Source organism: Astyanax mexicanus, chromosome 11, assembly GCF_023375975.1.
Source record: "Astyanax mexicanus isolate ESR-SI-001 chromosome 11, AstMex3_surface, whole genome shotgun sequence".
NCBI classification, from domain to species: domain Eukaryota; kingdom Metazoa; phylum Chordata; class Actinopteri; order Characiformes; family Acestrorhamphidae; genus Astyanax; species Astyanax mexicanus.
Window position 1 is genome coordinate 44,873,798 of NC_064418.1, and position 16,020 is coordinate 44,889,817.

The 16,020-nt window shown below is 39.7% G+C and overlaps 1 protein-coding gene across 1 annotated transcript in view; it reads left to right on the forward strand.

Annotated features, from left to right (window-relative positions):
• Positions 1 to 16,020, forward strand: part of LOC103033543 (receptor tyrosine-protein kinase erbB-4) — a 555,493-nt gene that overhangs the window by 256,242 nt on the left and 283,231 nt on the right. The gene's annotated exons all lie outside the window — the stretch shown is intronic.

Below are 16,020 nucleotides of genomic sequence, written 5' to 3' on the forward strand. Positions count from 1 at the left end.
AGACTTAATGGAGAAATGAGGAAGATAGAGACTGAGATGAAAAGGAGAGATGGACTAAGAGAGAAGGCAGAGCACTTGCAGGATGTGTGAGGTGGAGGAGTGAGCGCAGTAAGCAATGGGAGGAGAATGAGGAAGAGTGACAGAGAGGGATGGAAGAAAGGTCAAAAGTAAGCAAGAAGACTGAGATTGAGAACAAGAATGATCAAGTATGAGCACAGAGAAAGAGGAAGAGAGAGAGAGAGAGAAAGAGATGGAGTATCAGAGGTCAAAAATCAAAGGTCAGGTGTGATTCAGAGCTCAGTGCAATTGAGAGAGAGAGAGAGCAAGTGAAAAGACAAAGATAGAGTAAGCTTAGGAATGGATAGAGTAAAACAAAGACACAGAGAGAGAGAAAGTGAGCTCAAGAATGGCTGAGGAAAGGGGTTGTTGAGATGACCGATCAAAATCAAGAGAGATGAAGGGAAAGACTTAAAAATTGAGAGAAACAGAAAGGATGAGAGGATGTGAGTGACAAATAGAGAGAGGGACAGAGATAGAGAGACTAAATCGAGATAAATAAAGAGTAAGAGAAAAAGAAAGTGTGCTCAGGAATTTGTGAGACAGTAAGAAAAATAAATAGACACTAAAACATTTGAGATATTGATGACAATGAGAGAGAAAGAGAGCTTAGGAATGGATGATAGAGGAGATGGTGGGGGGTCTTTGTGATGACCATTCAAACACAGGGAAAGAGAGAAAGAAAAAAAGAGTTTTAATTTTGAGAGAAATAGAAAGGACGAGTGTGTGTAGGCATAATGAAGAGAAATACAGAGTAAGAAAGAAAGAGTGTGAGACTGTGAGGAAGAGATAGATAGCTAAACAATAATTGACATGTGGATGATGATGATGAACTCAGGAATGAATGATGGAGGAGTTGATGGAGAAATTGAGTGAGATGATAAAGAAAGCTCAAGATTGGCTGAGGGGATGTGATGAGGATATGTGAGATGACAATCAAGCACAGGGAAAGAGAGGAAGAAAATAGAGTTTTAATTTTGAGAGAAATAGAAATGATGTGTGAGAGTAAAACATAAAAAAGAGAGAAAAAGACAAATAGAGAGTGTAGCAGAGATCAAGAGCAAATAAAAAGACAGAGAAAGAGTAAGCCTTGGAATGGAAAACAGAGAAAAACAGAGAGATACAGAAGTGAGGGAGAGATAAAGAGTCACTATAAAAGACAGAAGAAATGAGAGGTGAGAAAAAGAGAGCTTAGAAGTGAGAGAGAGGGTGAGTGTAGCGGTGTAGTCTGGGCAGTCAGTGAGGAAGACGGATGAAGGGGAGAGTGAGTGGAGCAGCAGGTAAAGGCTGAGCAGTGATGGATTACTGCCACCTCTCTCACCTGTTAGACTTCACCCACAGCGATGGCAGCACCAGCCCCGCTCATCACAGAGAGGCGTTTTGGAAACGTACGCTGAGGTTACTCTCGGTGCTGTGAAACCGGATAAAGCTGCACAGCAAAGAGATGAGGGTACGGGAGAAGCGCCGCTGCTGTAGACGAGTGTAATTCAGGATGACAATGACATTCGCTTACACCTGCTGTAATCCTGCAGCAATTTATTCACAAGCGTAAGCCTCAGTTATTCCTTAGAAAGAGCTTCTCTCTGACAGGAGGTATTTCGACGTGGGGCAAGCTTTGTATTGCAAGTTAAAGGGATTATATGTATACATATTCCTTTTCATTTTTCGCAGGTTTCCTCAATTCAGCTGAGCCAATTAAACAATTCACTTACTACTACCTATCTACCTATCACCTGCAATGCCTCCAACGTTAGAAAGGATTATTAAAAGTTTACTTTATTCCAGGAATCCAGTTCAAAATGTGTAACTCATATATTATTTAGATGTATTAAACACTGAGTGATCTATTTGAAGTGTTTATTATTTTATTGTTGGTTTAATCAGTGTCTCAAAAAGTTAAAATATTATATAAGACCAATTGTTAATGTTTTTGGCAGTGTTAGCAGTGTGCCAAGTCCTGCTGGAAAATGAAATCCGTATCTACATCGAAGTTATCAGCAGAGGGAAGCATGAAGTGCAGTAAGACTTCACTGACTTTGGACTTGATATAACACAGTGGATCAACACCAGCAGATGACGTTGCGTTGAGGTGTGAAAAACCATCAAACAGGCTTATGATGAACCATAAGGTCCAAACCAATGTCAGCAAATGTCAGAATCTGTGTATCAATGCCTAAATAAGTGCATCAAATTGTGTGATCGTACATTGTTTATACAGCTTAATTGCTAGGCAAAGTGCACTTTGCCTAATTACTTATACTTTCAACTAATATACACTGTAATCTAACTATTACTGAAAAGAAAACTATGTGTGCATTGATTTGAAGTCTGTACATTCAGAAATAAGTAAGAAAATTTAAATTATGATCAAAACGTGATCAATTCCATGAAGATTTACAAATTCTGAAAGCATTTACATCTTATTTGATGACATTTTTGAGCAGCTTGATGTCTTCTGGTATAAAGAAAATTAATAGCATGTGGCTGTCTCCTAACATAACTGTGTTATTACAAGTGAAATAGGTACTGACAAGTACAAAGCAACTGGGTAAACACACCAAAACAGGCTGGGGTTCAAAGGGTTAAAGAGAAACGTCTTCTTAAGTTCAATTGGCAAATAAGGCCCATTGTTTTTCATATTTGGTCTCAAGAGAAAACTCATTAAACTATGTTTTTTGGTGTATAGCTTTAGCACTGACAGTTGAAGTTGGCTGCTCCAAATAGGCACTGATGGGCCATTGATTCCTCACTCCACTCCTCCACCACCCACCCAGTTTTACCCAGGTTGCCCTTCACCTGGTTCACCCCCACAGACGTTATTCCCCTCCTATTCTAGCTTTGCCCCCTACGGAACGTTTTCCCCGTGCACAAGCCCAGGTAATTCCTCAAGAAAAAAGGGAAAAAGAAGAATTATCCGAAGTCCTTTCCTCCTCTTGCGACGGCGGGTGTGGTGGGGGCTGGGCAGGATGGAGGTAATTGATGACGACTGTTTGAGGATGAGATTAAGATTCATAGCAGAGGCCGAGTGGAGGGACACGGCGGCTCGCAGCATGAAGGATACGCTGCTCCACTCTGACCGCACGCGCCGTGTAATTGATGACAGGGGCGCCGGTGCTGGAAATGTGCTGTAGAAGCTATCAGGGAAAATTTCAGTTACACCTGGATGATGCCTGAGTGCAGACAGAGACGCAGCCCTCACAGAAACAAAGAGAGAGAGAGAGAGAGAGAGAGAGAGAGAGAGAGAGAGAGAGATGATAAATCTCTTAGAATTTGCGAGAGGAAGGGTAAGAGCGAGAGAGAGAGCGAGAGAGTAATAGCTTTGAGAGTGAAGAGGGAATAGAGAAGGTTAGAACACAAGAATAAGAAAGCTTAGCAGTCATTTATCTGTCTAAGGAAAAGTCCAGGAAAATAAATACATAAATAAAATTCTATAGTTTGGTAGGTTGGCCATTCTTTATGTCTCTTCTGAGGTGTTATCATGTGAGTGAGGTTGATCACTGGCAAGCATGCTCATGAAGTTTGAGCAAGGCCTGAAAGTTTGTTGATTATTACATTGTAAATTATAATGTTAAAGACTATATTAAAGCTTTATTATACAGGAACACATGCAGAATTATTTAGTAAAGACAAAGTGTTAAAAAAAAATCTGAATACACACATGTGTACATACTGCACACTCTAGGTTTTGGATTTTAATCTCAGTGTCTTCACGAGGAAGAGTCACCTGGATTGGTTTTCTCAGCATCTTGAAGGAAGGAGTTCCTGGAGGTGCTGAACAATAGTTGCTGCTTTTCATTCTTCACGCTGTGAAGTTCCAACTCACAAATTACCATTTTTTTATGGTTATTTACTACATAATTCCATATGTGTGCCTGGTACTGTTGGTGCCAGATGGATGGAACATTTTATATCCAAATGTTTTCCACATACTGAAGATTCCTCAATCTTCATTCAGTATGTTATAAACACCAACAGATAACCAACAGTTAATGATGGTGGTTCAAACTGTCTGTGCAAAGTGCAAAAGTGTGTCTTCATGAATCAATGGGTTTATAAATCTTTTGTTGAAGTAACTGTCTGCCGTGTATTGAAGGCTTTCTACCAACTTTTGGAACATTGCTGTGAGGATTTGATTGCATTTAACAACAGTAAGTTAAGTAAGATCAAGATTTCAGATAGTCATCACCCCACTTAATCTTCCCAACTCTACAGCTCATTCCAGAAATGTTGAATAGAGCACCATCATTCTAGAGAACATACCACATGGGTACCACAAGGTTGCCAAATGCATTGATTAGAATGGGTGTACATGCAGTAAACCTTATGTAATAGACAAGTCAACATGTTCAAAAGGTTATTTGCCAGATTGAAGGTTCTTCACATTTACACATCTATGGCTTTTGCTCAAATAATCATTTAAATCCATCCCATTGTAAGAGCCACTAAACCTTAAACCATAAATATATTTTTTTACCATTAATAGCTGAAATGTGTTCTTTAAAGTAATGAAACATACCAGTCCTGATTTTTTTTTAAATACATTTTATTACAGTTTCCTAACCTTTAAAAAACATTTTTATTACTGTGGTAATTACTGCCTCTGCAGTATATAGGCGAGGACGATGTTTCTGTGTACTTTTGCTCCTCCCCTAAACCCATACATCACCCAGTGCCCCTCCCAAACTATCCCTCCCTGTTTTTTTTTTTTTTTTTTTTTGCCTTTTTCAAACTTTGAGCTGAGGTTGGAGTCAGCAAAAATCTGTGGGTTTAATGCCCGTTTAATGTAATAAAACCTGATGACCTGATGTCCTTTCACCAACAGAGGCTGGAAGACCAAAGCACAGCAACTTAGGCACAGCTGTAGGGGTTTGTGAAGGGTACACTGAGAGTGTGCACCGTGTTAACTCTGTATTTATTTATTTATTTGTGCTATTAACACATGACATGGATTTATGACCATAGCTGCACCCCAAAAATGGAATTTTAGCCTCTGTGGACCACGGTGAAGAAAAGTGTGGCATCAGCACATGAGCTCGTCCTTGCTCTGCAGCTGAAATCTCAGCCGTGTATCCGGAGTCCCGGCCTGTGTCCCCCCCTCGCAGAGGACACTCCTGAAGAGAAGTGCTGTTTCTGCACGGCCCAGCTGGCTGGCTTTAGCTCAGAAAGGATGCTATCTCCCCTCGACATGCAGAGAGAGAGCTCCTTAAACCTCTCCAGAGAGGGGGCTTACCCCACCAAACGCATCGAGTGAGCTACATAATCTCTACAACTCTCTCCTGCACTAAGCCTGCTGTAGGTGGCATGGTATAGCGAGGCGTGGGGGCTGGAGGGATGTGACGGACCCCCGCTGGTGGTCTGATCTGAGCTTTGTTCATTCACTGTCTGTGCCTTGCACTTCCTTGTACCTCCACAAGGCCCGTTGCAACAGGGCATGCAAACTAATCAATTGCCTGGGGCCCCAAGCTGGCCTGGGGCTCTCAGAAATGACAGTTTAAGAACTGGAAATGCTTTGATATCAATGCAGGAAAGTACAACAACACTGTTATCTGAATCCCCCTCAACAGGCCCTGACCTCTACTAGGGATGCACAATAATATCAGAAATATATCAGTATCGGACGAGACTTGTTTTGATTTTAGAATCACTGGCAATAAAACCCTTTGATTTAAGCTAATTTTGATCAGTTTTAATAGATATATTGTTTTATTTAACCTGTTAATTAATAAATAATAGCTGTGACCTGTCTATATAATGACCAAAAATTTTGCACACAGTTGGTTTAAAGCTAAAATGTAAAGAAAGAGTTATATATAAGAGTTATACTTTGAGGCCACCAATAAACCCAATAAAAGTGTCAGGGCAAGTTTTATAAGTCAAATATTTACAAACAGACCCAGATACTCTTCAGTTACTCAGAGTCTAACCTTGTCCACTTGTATATGTGGACACCAATTACAAGTTCTGGACACTTTGGTCCACTCTAACCATTGCAAAACCACAAAAAATACACATCCTGCAGTTCATTAGCCACAATCCCACATGGCCTCTCCTCAACCCCAGACCACCGCAGTGACACCCAGAGAAAGAGGAGAACAGCTCCAGTACAAAACTCACTTCTAAGATTCCTGATCCGCCCCTGAAAGGAATCTGAAGGGAATAATCCCTGGGTTTATCTCAGCAGAGCGGTGGCAGATTTACAGAGTGACGAGAAAGGGGACTGTAACCGAGCCATTCTGTCTGGGCTCGCTGGAGCATGCTGGGAGTAGACTTAGCACGCTAAAATCTCTCCATAGTCTCCAAAAAAATAAAAAATAATACAACAGTTACAATGCATAATAAATAGGGCTGTCAACTTTTTAAAAGCATTTATGCACGCAATTAATTTGGAATCAGTGACGTGTTATTATTTTTTTTAAGCTAATTAATTATGCCACCAAGTTTGCCCCCAACTTCCACCGTAATCTGCCCCGCCCAATTTACAGATTACTCGGTCCAGTCCCTAGTGGTTAGAACATGTTCTTGTCTCGATCCGACCCAGCTATAAAATATACTGCTTTTTAATTGAGCTAAAGTGCTGATAAGGTGTAGTAATGTGTGTATTAACCAGATAATATACTACCATGAACAAACACTGTTTATGCTGCTCCTCCATGCTGTTGCACGGTATGTGCAGCGTTCACTGCTCGCTATCTTCTCACTATATTTGCTTTCTTCCTCCCACGCCAGACAGCTCTGACCAATCAGAAGAGAGAAGTGGAAAATCACTCAGATCCATTAGAGCACAAATATTGTCCATAGACATTATGATTATATGGAATGTACTCCTGGAGAAGAAAGTCATCACTGGTGTACTAAGTAACAGATCAGTCGAACAGGTAGATCGAGGGAAACTGCTGCAGTTGATGACAGAAACATTGTGAGTTCTGTAAAAAATGACCCTAAAACAACCTTTAATGATATCTACAACATCCCCCAGATGGCAGGAGTAAAGGTATTACAATCTACAGTTCATGCATAAAAAACAGATGCTTCAGCAGAAGATGAAAACCACTAATTAGCAAAATGGACTGATGAGACAAAGATGAACTTTTACCAGTGTGATGGAAAGGCTACAAGATCATCTGTGAAACACAGTGGAGGTAGTGTCATGGCTTAAACTTGCATGTCTTCTTCCGGTAGTACTTCAAATTCTTGCATTTTAAGAGCAGCATGAAAAGTCCAGTTTCCCTAATTTGGTCTCTTTAACATTTGGCAGGTCACAGATAATCACTTGCTAAACTGCTTAACTGCCCCGGTCCCGTTCATAATGTCTAAAAACTGCCCTGGCACAGATACCCTGTTAGCCTGAACGTATGGCCAGCTATAGATCCAGTATGTCCCCGGCCTTTTGGCAGCGTTTTCCTAATGCTAATGTTAGCCTGCACCATATGGAGTGGGCAGGATGGTGGCGGGGGAGTGAGGAGAGGTTTTAGAGGGCATGGCCACCGCACCGTGGCATCAACACATAAAGATGTAATCAGAGCTGTTATTATTACTGTTTAGCCTCTCACCAGATGGCTTTTAATCACCAGAGAGGAGCGGTAATCAGGACATTTCTGTACACAAATATCGCTAGTGCCCTGAAACAGAGCTGAGGGCAAATGAAACAAATCCTCTGTCTCTTCAGGATCTGTATTCTGAATAGAGATAAATGTGTGTTAGTTAGGTATTTGGTGTATGTATACTACTGTACTCTGATTTTGCTATTTATAGGTTTATGTTTGAGTAAAATAAACATTGCTGTTTTATTCTATAAACTACAGACAACATTTCCACCAAATTCCGAATAAAAATATTGTCATGTACATCATTTATTTGCAGAAAATGAGAAATGGCTGAAATAACAAAAACTAACTAAAACTATGCAGAGCTTTCAGACCTCAAATAACGCAAAGAAAACAAGTTCATATCCATAAAGTTTTAAGAGCTCCTCCACCAATCTTACACACTGCTTTTGGATAACTTTATGCTTTACACTCTTGGTGCAAACATTCAAGCAGTTCAGTTTGGTGGTTTGATGGCTTGTGATCATCCATCTTCCTCTTGATTATATTCCAGAGGTTTTCAATTTTGTGAAATCAAAGAAACTCATCATTTTTAAGTGGCCTCTTTTTTTTTCCCCAGAGTTGTATAGTCTATACATTCTATATGTTCAAAAGTTTGTGGACGCCTCTTTATAATATTGGGATCTCATTCTGATTGTAGATGCTGTACTTTGACATCTGTGATGAGATTTTAGGATTGTGGAAAACTTACTTTTTTTTTACTTTTTGTTTTACTTTTGCCAACTACTGCTGGAAAATGAAATCCGCATCTCCATAAAAGTTGTCTGCAACGGAAAGCATGAAGTGCTGTAAGTTTTTCTATAAGATGATATGTCTCTCCAAACCACCACTGACCATCAGTAAATTTTACATTTTATTTGAGTCTGGAGGAAGAGTGGAGAGACAAACAGTCCAAACTGCTTGAGGTCTAGTGTGAAGTTTCCACCAATCAGTGATGGTGTTGATCCACTGTGTTTTATTATTAAGTCTAAAGTCAGTGCAGTGTTTTCATGCTGCCTTCTGCTGACAACTTTTATGTAGCTGCGGATTTCCTTTTCCAGCAGGACTTGGCACACTGCCCACACTGCCAGCAGTACCAATTGATCTTGTATAATGTTCATATTTTCTGAGACACTGATTTTTGGGTTTTCATTGGTTGTAAGCCATAATCATCAACAATAAAATAAATAAATGCTTAAAATAGATCACTCTGTGTGTAATACACCTAGTATATAATATATGAGTTTCACATTTTGAACATTTTGATATTTTATCTAGTTTTTCCGATGGATTTTTTCCACTGTATACAGCTATGTATTGACCTTAACCTTGTGGACCTTCTTTATTTCAGTGACGACTGCCTAGTCTGGACTTAGTCCATCACCCTCTTTAGCTTCTAAACTGGTCACGTCCTCTATCGGAAGTGCCGGCAGTGTTTACTTGCGCGAGTGACATTTGCAACTTTATTTAATTTGGTGAGTCACTAGCTATTGGCATGACCTTTTCCACCATCGCCGCCGGTCCGGCAGGAAAGCGAGTCTCGAGGCCCGGCTTTATCTGCGTTCAATAAAACCAGCACGCTTCATTGATGAAGCCATTTTGCGCAGTGTGTTATGAATCGAATTTGCCTAATAGAGGACTGCAGCGGCTGAGTGTTTAATTCCAGTGGGCATATTTATAGAATATAAAAAAAAAATCAAATTGAAATGGAGGAGAGCGTGGAGGGGTGTTTGTGCCACTTCTCAATAATTAATGCGTCGGAACGTGATGAGAAACTCAGGAGAGAGAAGAGAACGAGGGCAGCGGTTCTGTTTTAGATGTGATGTTTGCAGTCCAGAAGAAGTGCAGATCTTTGCTTTTTTTAACTTTTATTTATTTGTTTGCTTATTTGTTTGGTGCCCCTTTAAAATAAGACTACATTTATAAAGGGTTTATAAATGGTTTACAATTAGTTTATTATTTTGCCTTAAAATCATTAATAATCAGTTATAACACATACTAAGAGAGGGTAACAATGACCTGTTGTTTGCCAAATAGTGAACCCACAGCCATCTATATTGTTGCCCTTTCTATGTATGTGTTATAACTGATTATTAATGATTTTAAGGCAAAATAATAAACTAATTGTAAACCATTTATAAACCCTTTATAAAGGTAGTCTTATTTCAAAGTGGTACCATTTGTTTTTTATTTTTACTTACTGTAAGGAATTAAAAGTTCAACTCACAGTGAGTGTGAGACTCTTTGGCTGTGTTCAGACTGCAGGCAAATTTTATTTGTTTCTTATATTAGATATGTTGAGTTGACTGTTATATACAAGTGATCATTGGATTTGCATGTCTGAACATCACAAGTGTACAGTAATTTCGTGGATTGCCATGGTATGGAGATCAGCGTTGATTTTTAATTTTTGGTGCTCTTCTTGGCTCTCCACACTTTTGTCACTTTAGATTTATTAAGGTCATTGTTTATGGTGCATTAGTGCAGATTAACAACAGTATATATATACAGGGTTTGGACAATGAAACTGAAACACCTGGTTATAGACCACAATAATTTATTGTGGTGACGGACAGTTCTGGTGGAAACAGGAGAGTTGAGGTGCACATTGAATTCTGCCGTGATTTGATCAGCCGTGGTTTTATGTTCTTTGGATACAATCCGGGTTAGCACCCAAACATCCCTTTCAGACAGCTTCCTCTTACAGCATCCACAGTTAATCCTGTTGGATGTGGTTGGTCCTTCTTGGTGTATGCTGACATTACCCTGGTTTCCGTGGCTCTTGATACATCACAAAGACTTGCTGTCTTGGTCACAGATGCGCCAGCAAGACGTGCACCAACAATTTGTCCTCTTTTGAACTCTGGTATGTCACCCATAATGTTGTGTGCATTGCAATATTTAGAGCAGAACTGTGCTCTTACCCTGCTAATTGAACCTTCACACTCTGCTCTTACTGGTGCAATAATGTGCAATTAATGAAGATTGGCAACCAGGCTGCTCTAATTTAGCCATGCAACCTCCCACACTAAAATGACAGGTGTTTTAGTTTCATTGTCCAACCCTTGTATATATATATATATATTTTTCTTGCCCTGGGAGAGATACACAATTTCTTGCTGAAACTACGGACACAATTCTGAGTTTTTATCAGCTAAAGATGATCAATATCAAGTTGATTGTTCACTTTATTTGACAAAGTGCTACCTAGCTTTAAAGATACAATGTCAAATCTGAAGGTGGAGCCAAGCTTCCAATAAAGTGAGCAATGCAAAATACATGCTGCATCTGTACGAATCCAACTGTAATCATATTCCAAACCATCTGTAAAAATATAACTTCAAAAAATGAATTTTTCTGTGGTTTCTGGCTGTCCAGACCATCAGGTTTTGATACAATCTAGATAAGCCAAAATAGGATTTGGGCCGGTCTTCTGAACATGCCCTTATACTCAGGTCCTTGTGGCCTGCTTGCTTATAAGTGTTCAGAAGAGAGGAATGGAAGGATGGAGGGAGTGATGGAGGGATGGAACGCGTGAGGCTGCGGTTGCTGACGGAAGGTGGGAAAAATGGTTTTGCCATTATCTGTAGATTAGAAGTGGGACCAGACTCTCCCACCATGTCAAAGTGAATAAGCATTGCAGAGTCTCTCTCACTCGTTCTCTCACACACAGTGGCAACTCTTTCACTCTTTCACTTTCTCTCATTCTCTCTATCTGTCTTTCACACACACACTCTCTTTCTTTCACTGGTAACTCTCTCACTCTCTTATTCTCTCTATCTATCTCTCTGTCATTCACTCTTCCACACTGTCGTTTTCACTCTCTCTCACATTTTGCGTTTCACTTTCACACTATTAAACATGTGCTCTCACTTTCTTTTTGATTCTTTCTCAATCTATTTCTCTCTGTCCTTCACTTCCTCTTCAGTCATTCTATCTCTCTTTTTCTCTCTATTTATTACCGAATGTCTCTACTATTTCTCACACCTTGTGCTTTTCTCTTTTTCTTATCATTTTCTATAATTCTCTCTGTTTTCATCTCTTTCTTTTTCCACCTTCTCAGTCTCTCTATCTACTTTCTTATTCTCTCTATCTATCTCTCTGTCATTCACTTTTTTCACACTCCATTACGCTCTCACACTCTGCCTTTCTCTTTTTTTTCTAATTCTCTCTATCCTTTACTTCCTTCTTTCTTAATATGTAACTTTCTCTCTATGTATTACAAGCTCTCTCTTATCTGTTTCTCACACCTCATGCTTTTCTCTCTTTTTTCTCAATTTTTATGATTCTTTCTGTTTTTCTTACTTACTCTGTCTCTCATTCTTTTTTCTTTACCTCTCTTTTCTCTATTTCTCTTTCTGTGTCTTACTATCTGTCTGTCACACTATCACGTTTCTTAATTTGATGCTCTCTCTCTCTCTCTCTCTCTCTTTCTCTCTGACTTTCTCCTGCTTTCTTACCTTCTGTCTCTCGTTCTTTCACTATCCTTCATTTATTTTATTAATTACTCTTTTCCTTTCCATTCTGTTTCTATCTCTCGCTAAGCTGTATCTTAAATCTATTAGTTCAACCTCTCTCACAGATCTCTGTGTGTGTGTGTGTGTGTGTGTGTTCTGGCAGTGAGGGGCTGCTTTATTCAGCAGTTTCTTCATCTTTTAATATTGGGATGTTCAGTAAAAGTCAGCCCTTGAATATTTTAATATTGGATTTGGAGCACAGCCTCTCGCTCTCTGAGTCTCTATAGCTGCTCTTTCTCTCTTTAGACTCTTTAATGGGGAAAGAGAACACTGCAGTCGGAACTGCTCATGTCAGAAGAGATGTTTTCATTTTCTTATTCACTCTGCACTCAGAGTTTCATCCGGGATCTTTGGCGCGAGTCGGAAGTTTTGACTCGTTTGGGATTTCGGCGGAGAAAAGCTCCCATTCGCTAATGAAATGATTAATGCCTTCACCACATACTGTGTATTGAAGTCACCACTTTGTCTAATGCATACACACACACACTTACACACATACACACACATGCACCGATTTTTTTTTTTTCTTCCCTTCTTTCCGTCTTTTTACCCGAGGCTCATAATCTTCACTTTAATTAAATGAAATAAAAAAATTCTGATTCGGCATTTGTCGCCCCGATCCATCATTTCTGAAATGATGAAAAAAACCCACAGGCGAAAAGAGAAAGAATCGAAGCTGCCGACAATGAGGGGAATAAGGGACTCCAAATAAAGCCATCAGTGCTTTCCTGGCATCTTCTCGGCTTCACTGTAGGATACACAGCTTTAACTCTCCAGCTTGGTCCTCCAGGCTCTGGAACTCAGGTTTAGCAGTAGTGCATGACTTCACATGTAATTCAGATTTATTTAAATTGCACTTATCACACCGAATTTCGGCACAAAGCAGCTCGATTACAGAGATCTGGTTCCAAGACTTTTTAGAGTTAACAGAAAGTTGAGAATGAAGAGAACAAAAAAAAAACTCTCTCAGATCAAGAGTTCGAAAGGTTGAGCAGGTTGAGCAGAACCTATTTTAGCAATCTATGGGCATCCTGGCTCTTTGCTATCGTAATGACGGGAAAAGTACACCTTGCACGGCTAAAAATGGGCAGAATAGCTCTATTTTAGCAATCTAGATCTAGACAGACAGACAGACAGACAGACAGACAGACAGATAGATAGATAGATCTTGGGTGTGTTTTGGGCGTAAGGTGAAATAAACCACTCAGTGTGTCACTTCCCTTTCCCTTTTAAGAGCCAGGTGAGCTCTGTCTTTGGCTTATTACTATTATAATGGCGCAGCTACCTGGATGTGTCCAACGCTTCTCAATGGAAGAAACTAACCTGTTGGTTCATGGTCAGTATGAGAAGTTGAGTGAGTCTGGGACACATGACCAGTGTTAATGTGAAAGTTTATGCAGGTTAAACAGTTGTATTCACTTCTATGACAATACATGGGAAGTGTAGTCCCCTCCAAATGTATGTATTTCTGCTGTAGACTGAAAACATCTGGGGTTGACATTAAAAGATGAATACGAGACAAAAACACATTTTCATTTTTATATCCAGGTATTTACAGCTGTATCGGTTCAGAATGTTCTGATACAGTTTTTTGTGAGCAAAAACATTGGAACAAATAAACTTAAAGTAAATTTAACTAAATAAGACTTGACACTGATCACTAAACTTTTGCATTCTGCTTTTATGATGCTTTTTTTAATGGTGCTATCGCTTTAGCCTCTTTCCGCTAATGTTTGTTTTTTTGGGGGGTTTACTCCCTGCAGTCTCCCCTTTACCAGGTAAAAAACATACTCTGTAGGGTTTAAGTCTGAAGAAATTTTCTCAGAGTTTCCCAGATTCTATAATTCTCAAATTTGTTCCCAGATTCTATAGTTGTGTTGGAACTAAAATGAAAAATACAATTTAGTGGAGAAAAATTAGATGGACATGGGTCTTTCGGGGATGGGCAGAGATACACATCATTCTGCAACCAGCCAGCAGAGGCACTAGATTCACTTTTCAGAGATGTTGCAATGATTTATGATCAATCATTTTCTAAAATCATTGTTTTTGTTGATTGTCAAATATCGCCATTTAAACTGTAAGCAACCCAGAGCTGGAACACTACAATCTATAACTTCTATCTACCCCAGCTACAGATATAAGCATCTTTTTAGTAATTTTTTTTACCATATTAATACGATTCTGGCTGATTTTATCAGTTTTAACCTCCAGTCAGTCTCAGAGTGTGGATATCAGTCAGACCTTCACAGCTACTCCACATTTCCTAAGTGTTTTGCAATGTTTAGTTTTTTTCTGCTCTATGAAATCTTAGTGGTGGCCTTTATTGGAATGTCTAAATCGTCCGCCGTGTTAATATAAGCACCTCCCCTCCACCCCCCGTCACGACTTCCTACCCCACACTTTGGCTGTAATATCAGCGGCGGGGCCCGAGGGTGCAATAACTGTTTATTACCACTAAGCGAGCTGTATAATACCTGCCTCCCTCTAATGCATGCTAACGCTTATTGAAAACTCCCAGGTCCAACACCTGACCTGTCCACTGTCCCTCTCGCCTCCACCCTCCACCCTCTGCCTCCACCCTCCTCCTCCTCTTCTTCAGCTTCCTTTAATCTAATAGCAGCTCGGAGGGGTTGTTTGAACAACAGCTCGTTCGTTTCTGCAGAACCAATCACCTCTAAGAGAGATTTTTGTTTGTTTGTTTTATATATACTGTTTATCCTCCTCTGTGGAATAATGAAAGTCTGCAGGCTGGACCAATTGTGTGTGTGAAGAGAGAGAGAGAGAGAGAGAGAGAGAGAGAGAGAGAGAGAGAGAGAGATGAAAGGAGGGAAGATGAGGTTAAAGGGACAAGAGAGAGGATAAAAAGAAGATAGATTAAAAGGAAAGAAGTACAGAAGAAATTAAGAATGACAGATATAATATGGCAAGAATGAATGAAGAAAGGAAAGCAGGGATAACAGGAACATTGAAAGAGAGAAAGAAAGAAAGAAAGAAAGAAAGAAAGAAAGAAAGAAAGAAAGAAAGAAAGAAAGAAAGAATATGAAAGGAATGGAGGAAAGAAATAATGGAATGAAGATATAAAAAATGAAGGAAGGAAAATGGGATAAAAATAAGAAGGATAGAGTGGGAGGAAGGAGGAAGAAAGTAAAGAAAAAAACAGAAGTAAGATGAAAGGAACTGGGGGAAGAAACAAAAAATGAAGATGAAAAGAAATAAAGCATGGTAGAAGGAAGGAATGAAGAAAGGAATGAATGAATGAATGAAAGAAAAACAGAAAAAAGAAACAGAGAAGCAACAATGGAATGAATCGAGCAAATGACGAAAGGAATATAGAAAGAAAACAGGGGATATAGCGGAGGAAAGAAGGAAGGAATCAAAGAAAAAAAGGAACTAACAGGGGAATGAAGAAAGAAAGAAAGAAAGAAAGAAAGAAAGAAAGAAAGAAAGAAAGAAAGAAAGAACAAAAAGGTACATCAAGAAACATGGGAAACAGAAAGAAATAAGAATAAACAAATTAAAAATTGAAAGCAAGAGAGAAGCAGAGATGGGGACAGTGAATGAAAGAATGATCGAGGGATGAATGAACAGAGATTAGAGTGTTCTCTCTCTCTCTCTCTCTCTCTCTGTTGGTTGTGGTGATGGTGGGAGCAGGAGGCCAGGCTGCTGTTGGCTGTTGTGACAGCGGCTCGGTGAGGCGTGAGGGCGTGCGTGACTGTGTGTGTGTGTGTGTGTGAATCTCTCTCTTTCTCTTTCTTTCTCTCTCTCTCTCTCTCTCTCTCTCTCTCTCTCTCTCTCTCTCTCTCTCTCCTGTGCTGTCACACTCTGCTGGGCTGCAGCAGCTGATGCTGCAGATGGCAGAT